This window comes from Patella vulgata, chromosome 6, assembly GCF_932274485.2.
Source record: "Patella vulgata chromosome 6, xgPatVulg1.2, whole genome shotgun sequence".
Taxonomy (NCBI): domain Eukaryota; kingdom Metazoa; phylum Mollusca; class Gastropoda; family Patellidae; genus Patella; species Patella vulgata.
This window is the reverse complement of record NC_065884.2, coordinates 34,680,917-34,690,673: the sequence shown is the minus strand read 5'-3', so window position 1 is coordinate 34,690,673 and position 9,757 is coordinate 34,680,917. Positions and strand designations below refer to the sequence as shown.

Sequence of the window (9,757 nt, the reverse complement as noted above, 5' to 3'; positions counted from 1 at the left end):
CACAGGTGAATTGCCTGGTATGTTAAACACAATGATTAAAATTCAAAACGTTCACTGATACGAAGCGAATGACGAGAGGATAAAACAGACGATATGTGGTCACAATCCTTTGCCCATGAATCGTGTAACCACTGAAGGCGTTTTAGTTGTTCTTTTTATTTAATTGGTTATTCCAGATAACAGACTTTTATAGTAGTCTAGACGAGAAAGTATGACACACCGTACCAGAGTTCCTGCAGCATCTGCTGTTATAAAATGACCTACTTATAATGTTCTTGGTGTGGTAATAACATGTTTTGCAAAAATAACTGGTAGGATTTTTCATTGATAAATTTGTGTCCATGATGACACGAATATTTAAATTAGAAACAAGAGCGATCGTTTTTCAAAACTTCACACCCAAGAGACGGTTTTATTGGTAAAGGTTTTATGACAGAATGCTTGAAAGGCTGTGTACGATATTTTCGTACAATCAGGGGCAATACGATCTGTGCGAAAAAATGAAATGAAATGAAATGAAATGAAATGAAATGGGGTTTAACCTTTTACTGTTCTGCTCCGACGTGGGCTAATGAAGACGGGCATACGCCATACAGTGTGCTATGAGGGAAATTTTGCCAGGATAGCTGAACTACGGCCTACTCTTATATCGAATTTTACGTGGACGCCAGTATGTACACGGGACCTCGGTTTTTCGCCCCATCCGAACGACTAGACAGCTGTCCTTTTCAGACCCTCCGTCCTGCATCACTGACACGGAGGAACCAGGCTAGCGAGCCAGCGTCTTACTCACTTAGCCACCGAGACCCCCGATCTGTGCGAAAATGGAAGATCTTTGTGATAATAACATTTTATGACAGTATGCTTGAAAGGCTATGTACGAGATTTTCGTACAATCAGGGGCAATACGATCTGTGCGAAAATGCAAGATCTTTGTGATATAAACATTTATCTTAAGTTTCCACAAAATGTCAATGGACGTACGGGCAGACAGGGGCGACGATATGTTCGCACACGCGAAAGTGTATGAGTATAATAAGTAACCATCTAGTCATAAAGTATAAAGTTAGCCTTTGTTTAGTTGTAACTTACATCCACGTGGATCAGTAGATCTTATGACTTCATTCATTGTATTCAAGTATGCTGTTAAATTTGCTAGAGGATCAGCATCGCACAGTGGAGATATACCACTTAAACAAGTATTGTGTTGAACAATTAAGCTGTCATGTGAATAAATGAAATATACATCAACAATACAAAGATGTGGATGTCTACAAAGTAAATGAATATGGTAATATTATCATACTTAATTGTAAGTATATTGATGAAGTATATTGATGATGTGATTTCGCACACTAAATATGATGAGACCAATTAAATTACCGATAATGCTTCGACACGTTGTTTTTTGATGGATTATATATCTTCAATATATGTAGATTCAGAATCCGGATGATCCCATCCTGTCATTCTTGGGAAAATTCAAATATTCAAGATGGCCGCCATGGGGAATTGTCTGGAAATCTAGTTAAGTAACATTTGTGACCAATGTATCACACCCTCACGTGACGGCTAATTCTGCTAGGGGGCCAATTTCAAAACCGGGGTTCGTTTTGGCGAGAAAATCATAAATTTCCTCATATTGGGGGCGGGGGGGGGGGGGGAGATATATTGCAATATAGGTTTCCGGGGTCAAATAATTCAGATATAAACATAAAAATATGTTACGACTAAAAAATGTCAAATATGATCGCTATATTCAAAATGGCGAAAACATTTGCTGTCAACTCACTATGGTCTGGTGGTGGATTGGGTTTGGCTGTGAAGAATTTGTGTTCTTATAAGATTACAAGGGGCAGTGTATCTTGTTAACGCCTATCCTGCCTTGCTCTTAGTCCTTTGATACAGAAGTGTTTACATTACTATTTTCTTTCATGGTCCCCTAAACTTAGCTATTATGTCGTATTTGAGAACCATATTTACGTTTATAGTTTGAAGTATTACATCATTACATTACTAACATCAAAGTTTCCTGTCAAACGTGGCCGACATTTTGAATATAGCAGTCATATTGGAATTTATCCCGAGCACCAGATGCGTTGTGACTTTCCCGCCAAAATTAATTAGCTGTCACTTTTGAGAGGGATACCCGACCACGTTCATTGGATTTAGCTCGTCGAATTCTTATAGACACACCTTCAAACCAGGGTGGCATCATACAGATTCTGAATCTACACATATTTTAATATATATTATAATCCATCAAAAACATTTGGTGGGTTATATTTTCAGGTTGGTCGACCTGCTGCCAGTTATATGGCAAAGGGGATGAGTTTGATTATTAAGTGCCCTTTCATATGCAATATACCCCAAGATCCAGCTTATGTGGTATATTGCCAACATCTTAATTACTACTAAGACAATGCTAAAGTCAAAAGCACATTCAAAAAGTTGCATGGTAGTATTGTAGAGATTATTGAGATATATTCCGTGAATACTCTATAATGTACGACGGGTTCGCGCGCCTAAAATAGAATGTTTATTATCCGAGGCTCTTGATACTGCTTTACATCTTGGTAATCGTACTCGGGACAGAGTATGCTTACTTTGTCATGTACACCTAATTATTCAGTTTTCCACTTAGGAAGCCCACTTACTATTTACTTGATATCGCCTATATTTTTATGGACTCGCTGTCTATGATTACCCCTTAGGATTTATTACGTATAGCAATTTTATACTCACTCGCAGCCATATTGGACTGATCTGGTTTGATTACAAGATTGAAAAACGACGAAACAGGCATCCTCTGAAAATAATTATATTCTATTATAGCACACAGAGAACAGCAGTAAGCCTACTAAACTAAAGTTTGGTTGCCATTACAGAGTTCTGACCGAAATTGCCAGTTTTCTAGTTAATATATAAATAAAAATGCATGGTTTTCATTAAACATTAAGCAGGCGGTTTAATTGGGGGATTAAACTATATTGAAATAACATAAAACACCCATTCCGTATAGAAAAAACTGGATAACAAACCGTCATCGCATAAATATGGAATCTCTTTAAAACTGGACCAGGTAATATTTGTTGTTTCTAAATATAAAGTTTTTATCTTTGTTGTACAATTTCCAACCATTTCATCTACACAATTCTTATAGTCGTCAGCAACACTGAAATAACAGATTAAATTAAGGACTCGTTCCAAGATGTAACCAGGCATGGTGAATTGAAGTTGGATTTAAATCCTATTCTTCTTCACAAACTGGGCTAGTGAAGACGGACATCTATGGGAACTTTCTTGGCATTACTCACTTAGTCAACGTTGTCTCTATCAAATTTTAATGATGAATTGTCAACATCTGAGTATATCTAGGCCATTGGTTAGATTATCCGGTATTTTAATGTTACCATGAACGAAAAGTATACTTACCATGATCGTCTATTTTACACCATTCGCTTTATACTAAAAATGGTTATACTTACGGACAGACTTCAGTGGACGATACAGCTGTTAAACCAATAACTTTCAGTTTATCATAACAGTCGACAAAACCAGTATCACAATCAGTCAGATCATTACCAAGTCCTTTTGGATAAAGGCGGTCATTATAGAGTTGGTTAAGTCAATAAAACCCATAGTTCAAGATACACTATAAGCTAAAATCATGATTTTTAATAAATACAATTTTATTTACTTACTTTCATCACAAAAGTATTTTCTGTTTTGAAAGACAGCATCGGCATCTGCTACATTTTTATCAATTGTTGGCTGAAGACTTGCATCACATGATGCTGTATTATCTTTCATACATAGCTTGTATTGCTTGTTCATGCTAAAGAGAGAGAGAGAGAGATGGGGTTTAACGTCCACTCGACACAAACTAGGTCATTTCGGGACTAACATATGGTTTGATTTTATTTACATAATTCGCTTGCGCGTAGGGGTCTTTAGCAGTGGGAGGAAACCGGAGGACCCGGAGAAAACCCACGAGGTTGGACAGGCGACCCTACTCCTTGCCACGTACAACCGGGGATTCGAAACCACGCCAGTCGACTCAATGACAGACTTTATGATACAGCGCGCGCACGCTAACCATTTAGCCATCCAACCCCCCTGTGTTCATGCTAAAAAACAGGGAGGAATCTTGATGATAATACAAAGTAACATGGTCACCTGTAAAAGGGTCTATTTTCGTTTGAATTCGGGTACAGGCGATCAACACCAAAGAAAGATAGTTAGGCGTTTGTAATTAAACGACAGCTTCAAAGAACAATATACACAAAACAAGGCAATAGTCCGGTAAAGGTAATAAATAACCTAGAACAAATTGCAACATAATATTTTTCCCACGAAATCTGGTAGACGTGTCCATGGAGGTCTCCCAAACGCAAATCTTCAAAAATAAAAAAAGATAGGTTTTCGAGTAATTAGCATAAATCCAATACGGCCGTCATGGAAATCTTAAATCTCCAATATCCCGGGAATGGTTGAGTTTAGAGGGTGTAAATGTATTACGTCCAATAATTACCATTGATGTAATATAGTTAAAAAGTACACAACGTGTGGAGTTAAGCGAGTTGAGGACCTTGTGATAGATAAAAATAGTTAGGCTTTTGTAATTACACGGCAGCTTCAAAGAACGATGTACGCGAAACAAGCAATGCGGACGTTTCTATTTTTCGCGCTTTCTCTGATCTCATGACAGTCAATTTATTTTATGAACAGCTTGTTTCAAACAGATATCATCTTATCATATTTTCTTCTTCAACTGTAGATACGATCTACATGTTAAAATCGTATCTGGAATGTGTTTAAACAGTTATATCACATATTATGTAAAATTTGTGGACACCAACATTGTCTTTTAAAAATGGATGTGTGTTTTAATGATAAAGACTGAAAAACTTACAAGCTTTCGATTCTCCTGCAGGATAAAATAATACAAATCAGTACTTACTGACAGGCTAGTGATCTATTTCCTTCTTTCTTGGCTTCATTCAATATGATCGTACAATTGGCTAATTCCCCAGGACAGCCGTCTAGTTTCTCTACTTTATTATCTGTAATTGGAGAGGTTCGTGGAGTGGATTGTACGTCGCACACTTTGTGGGATATATTTGTGTTTATACACTAAAGAACGGAAAGTCATGAAAACAATACCAGGGAGATATATTTTGTTCCGCAGATAGCGACGTCAGGTATTGCAGAAGAATAGACACTCCCTACTATGCATGCAACACCCTTTGTATCTGTATTTCAGACGCTGAATTTCTTATGCAACGGTCGCCAGTAGAGGCAAATAACCTCTGGTATAAACACAACAAATTGAAATTAGTATAAAGGGCTTTAGAAATAGTAAGTAAACCTTACCTCGCACACGACACGCATATTCGTGATTTAATATATAATTGGAACTGTGGTTATTTGTGAAATAACTATTTTGACGATACATTATGTAAGATTTAGATAAATAGCTGTCCGTCATTGCTAACATGGTTCAAAAATAGATAATGAAAAAATTAAAATATTGAAAATTTCAACAATACACATATTTAAAACATAATTGGAACGATGCATTATGTAAGATTTAGATGAAGAGCTGTCATTGCTACCATGGTTCAAAAATAGATAATGAAAAAATTAAAATATTTAAAATTTCAACAATACACATATTTAAAACATAATTGGAACGATGCATTATGTAAGATTTAGATGAAGAGCTGTCCGTCATTGATAGAGTTCAAAAATAGATAATGAAAAATGAAATATTGAAAATTTCAGTCAAATGATGAGTGTTTGAAATTTTGACAATTTTGATACAATAATAAACTATGTCTCGGTTATCCAGTTTAATGTAAAATTATTAAATGGAGCGGGTTTTCTAATCCACCCAATATATCGGCCTTACGATGACCCAGAGAGTTGATTATGGTCTTGTCATGTAAATAATAATTTATATAATATTTGAAGCCAGAAAACGACATAATCCCATTAAATCTTCTACTAACAATTTGTATGTTACTTTGCTGGTTCAGTGTTTCCTCCAGGCAGTTTAGGAGATGGAATACCTTCCAAAACGTACACTGAAAAGAACTTGCGTTAAAACTAATCTACACAAGTTTGTGTTGTTTTGCATTGCAATGACACAAACTTGAGTAGATTTATAAAATCCTGTGTGTTTTTTTCATATCATTAACACAAGTAATTTGTACCGTCAACGATTTTTTTTCTTTAAAAATAAACTCCATACAAAATCTGAATTCGGGAGTCCACAAGTTTAAGAAAAGTAATAAAAGGCTTAATTCAAATCCCGAAAATTAAGTGTTGTTTTTGACTGGAAGAGTGTCAGTACTAATTAATCAGACAATTGTCAGACAGACTTTAATGTTAATTTTAATTGGTGTTAAATGTTGTAACTGAATAATATGTCCCAATTTTTATTCTGGTCAACAAATTGTACTATATTACAATATTCCAATTAATTGGTGATACAAATTTCATCTTAACACACACTAAATGATTTAAAAATATTTTCGAACCCTCTGGACAAGTAAAATAGGATGTAATGGATAATTTACACAACAGGTAGGACACTTAAACATCTAGTACTTAGAATAAGGCTATTATTTATTTTCTCGAGCTGTCAAGCCAGCAAGAGTGTTATTGTCCCTTTAAGTTGTCTGTATTGGCCCAATAAACTGATAGATCAAAGGAATATATAGAGTACATGTGATTTTCAGCACCCTGGTGTTTTCGAAAATTGATTCAATTTGCATTGGAAAAAAATGAGTAAAACTCTAAATATTGTAATTGGTTGATGTAATCGAAATTGGACAGTATTGGTTAACTGAAAAGTAACCAATCAAATTTAATTGATCGTCCAGATGTATCTCATATTATGTCAGTGACATTCAGTTAGATATCTGAATGTAGTACGCTACATTTCGCAAGTAGTGAAGTTAGCATCAACAGAGTGCTTCAGCCCTCATATTTTTGAAAATTATAATGGTCACATAGAATACCAGACCGCAGGTTTGTAAATTTTCACAAAAAATAAAACCGTGTATTTAATTTAGCATCGATATATTGCTTCTATGTATACATGTATTAATAATTTATTTCGTTTAAAACGAACAAGTCAGATTCAGAACCATTGCACCGAAAGTGTGGTTTTTTTTATAATGGCGGACAAGGAAAATTTAAGCGTTCCGGTAATTCAGCAATCTAATGAATCTGTTTTAATTTTTCTGAAACCGTGCTTAATTAATATTAGTTATTCGGTGCTACACCCGTTGTTCAAATACTTATAATTGCAAAAAAAAGACTACGACCAGCAGGTAAGAATCTGTCTTGATTTCATACCCGGGGGCAATTGGCCGCCATCTTTGATTTTTAAATAACAATGTGTAAATTAGATTCAGAACTAGCACCCGTCTTCTGAAGTTTCTCTTTACTATAGTTTTTTTTTTTTTCAGTCATTGCTGTTAGGGGGGTTGGATGGCCGAATGGTTAGCACGCGCGCGCTGTATCATACGGTCTGTCATTGAGTCAACTGGCGGGGTTTCGATTCCCCGGTTGCACGTGACAAGGAGTAGGGTCGCCTGTCCAACCTCGTGGGGTTTTTCCGGGTCCTCCGGTTTCCTCCCACAGCTAAAGACCCCTACGCGCAATCGAATGATTGAAATAAAATTGAACCATGTGTTAGTCCCGAAATGACGTAGTTTGTGTCGAGTGGACGTTAAACCCCATTTCTCCCTCTTTAATATACTATTCAAAAAAAGTAGGGGATATTTGATTTTTAAGTGTTATTGAAGTCACCTAATGAAACTGACGAAGAAACAAATGACAAAATGAAATGAAGTTCACATTCATCGATTTATTCCAAATGATCGTTAGACTAAGTAAGGCACAGACTGATTATTATAAGGGTAAAATGATACCCGGGGTCAAACAGCAAAGTTACCACAGCATCACAACCAAGTCAGTAACGGGTAAATCCTCCTCTGTTTGCCAAACAAGCATTGACCCGACGTGGCATACTCCTAATGAGACGTCTAAGGTCATTTTGGTCCAGATTGTCCCATTCCTGTTGCAACGCAGCAGCAAGTTCTTGGACATTGGCAGGACGTTGTTGACGTTGACGTAACCTCTGTCCAAGCATGTCCCAGACATGCTCGATGGGGGAGAGGTCGGGACTCAGTGCTGGCCAAGGTAATGTGGTGATGTTCTGTTGTTGGAGGTAACCTGTAAAGATCCTGGCCCTGTGACATCTTGCGTTGTCATCCTGGAAGATGAAACGGCGGCCATGACGTCGTGCGAACGGCACAACATGGACTGCCAAGATGTTGTCCCGGTAGTACTGGCCTGTAACACGCCCTGCAACAACATGTAAAGCCGTTCTTCCAGCAACAGTGATGCCTCCCCACACCATAACAGAACCACCCCCAAATCGATCATGTCTGATGACGTTAACGTCTTGGAAGCGCTCGTTTCGACGACGCCACACCCTCCTACGTCTGTCCAAAAAATCAACAATGAACCTTGACTCATCTGAAAACATCACATTGCTCCAGCGTCGATTATCCCAGTGTTGACGATCCCTACACCAACGACGTCTTGCCTGAATGTGATGATCTCTCAAACAAGGGATCACGCGAGGACCCCTATGCAGTCGATTCCGAATCGTCTGGCCACTCACTCTCACACCAGTGTCTGTTTGAAGACGAGCGCTGATCTGATTTGCTGTGATGACACGATTTCTCAAGGCCAAGGTACGGATAAATCGATCCTGGGCTTGAGTTGTCGCCCTTGGTCGACCTGAGCGTGGTCTGTCCTGTACAGATTGTGTATCACGGTATCTGGACCATAGCCTGCTTATGACAGACTGAGAAACATTCATCGTCCGCGCCACAACCGCCTGTGTTGTGCCGATCTGTAGCATGCCAAGGGCACGTAACCTTTCATTTTGGGTAAGCCGACGCATATCAAAATTTGTTTTCTGGTCACTAAAACAATTAAACTGATGTTTCCACCCTGGAATTCAATGCCACAATGACTGTAACATTCAAAGTCAGAGTCGTGCAAATCTTGGGTTGGACCCCCATGATGATCCCAAGCATCAACTGCATTCCATGCGGTAGCTATTGGTGCGTTTGGGCGTCACATGTAACTGGAAATGTTTCTTCTGTTAGGTTCTATAGTGACTTTTTTCGTAGTCATTTGCATATTTTAGTATTATGCCCCCAAAATCAAATATCCCCTACTTTTTTTGAATAGTATATATATATCTTTTTAATAATGCTCAATAATTGTTATTGTATGTAAAGATACAGTTCCACGAAAAGTATTTATTAGGTAGTAATATCCAGTAGAGAGAGAGGGAGATCGGAAATGGAGTTAAAGGTTCACTTGACAAAAACTATGCAATATATGTCCTTGTATTAAATTGGTCGATCAAGTAGGTCCATGCTATATCCATGTCCTAGAATCAAGTAGGACAGGTAGTCTTCTTCCGCTTCCGCCCTTTGCCTGAGCACTGTCTCATTCTATTACCATCTTTGTATGTTGTGTTATATTAATTCTGCATAAACCTAGAGTTGTTGTTGGTGTTTGTTGGATAGATTTTTTTATACTTACTGGCGCTAGACTAAAATATGTTCCAATTTTATTTGAATGATTTGCTTACGCGAAAGGGTATTTAGCAAAGGGAGGAAACCGGAGGACCCGGAGAAAACCCACACGGCGTTACAAG

The 9,757-nt window shown here is 37.6% G+C and overlaps 1 long non-coding RNA gene across 1 annotated transcript; it reads right to left on the bottom strand.

The window, feature by feature from the left end:
* Nucleotides 1-1,090: 1,090 nt before the first annotated feature.
* Nucleotides 1,091-3,104, bottom strand: LOC130013101 (uncharacterized). The gene is made up of 3 exons (XR_008788454.1): nt 3,042-3,104; nt 2,746-2,809; nt 1,091-1,220 (listed from the first exon to the last, which is right to left on the bottom strand). It is a non-coding gene; the product is annotated as an uncharacterized LOC130013101 (long non-coding RNA).
* Nucleotides 3,105-9,757: the final 6,653 nt, after the last annotated feature.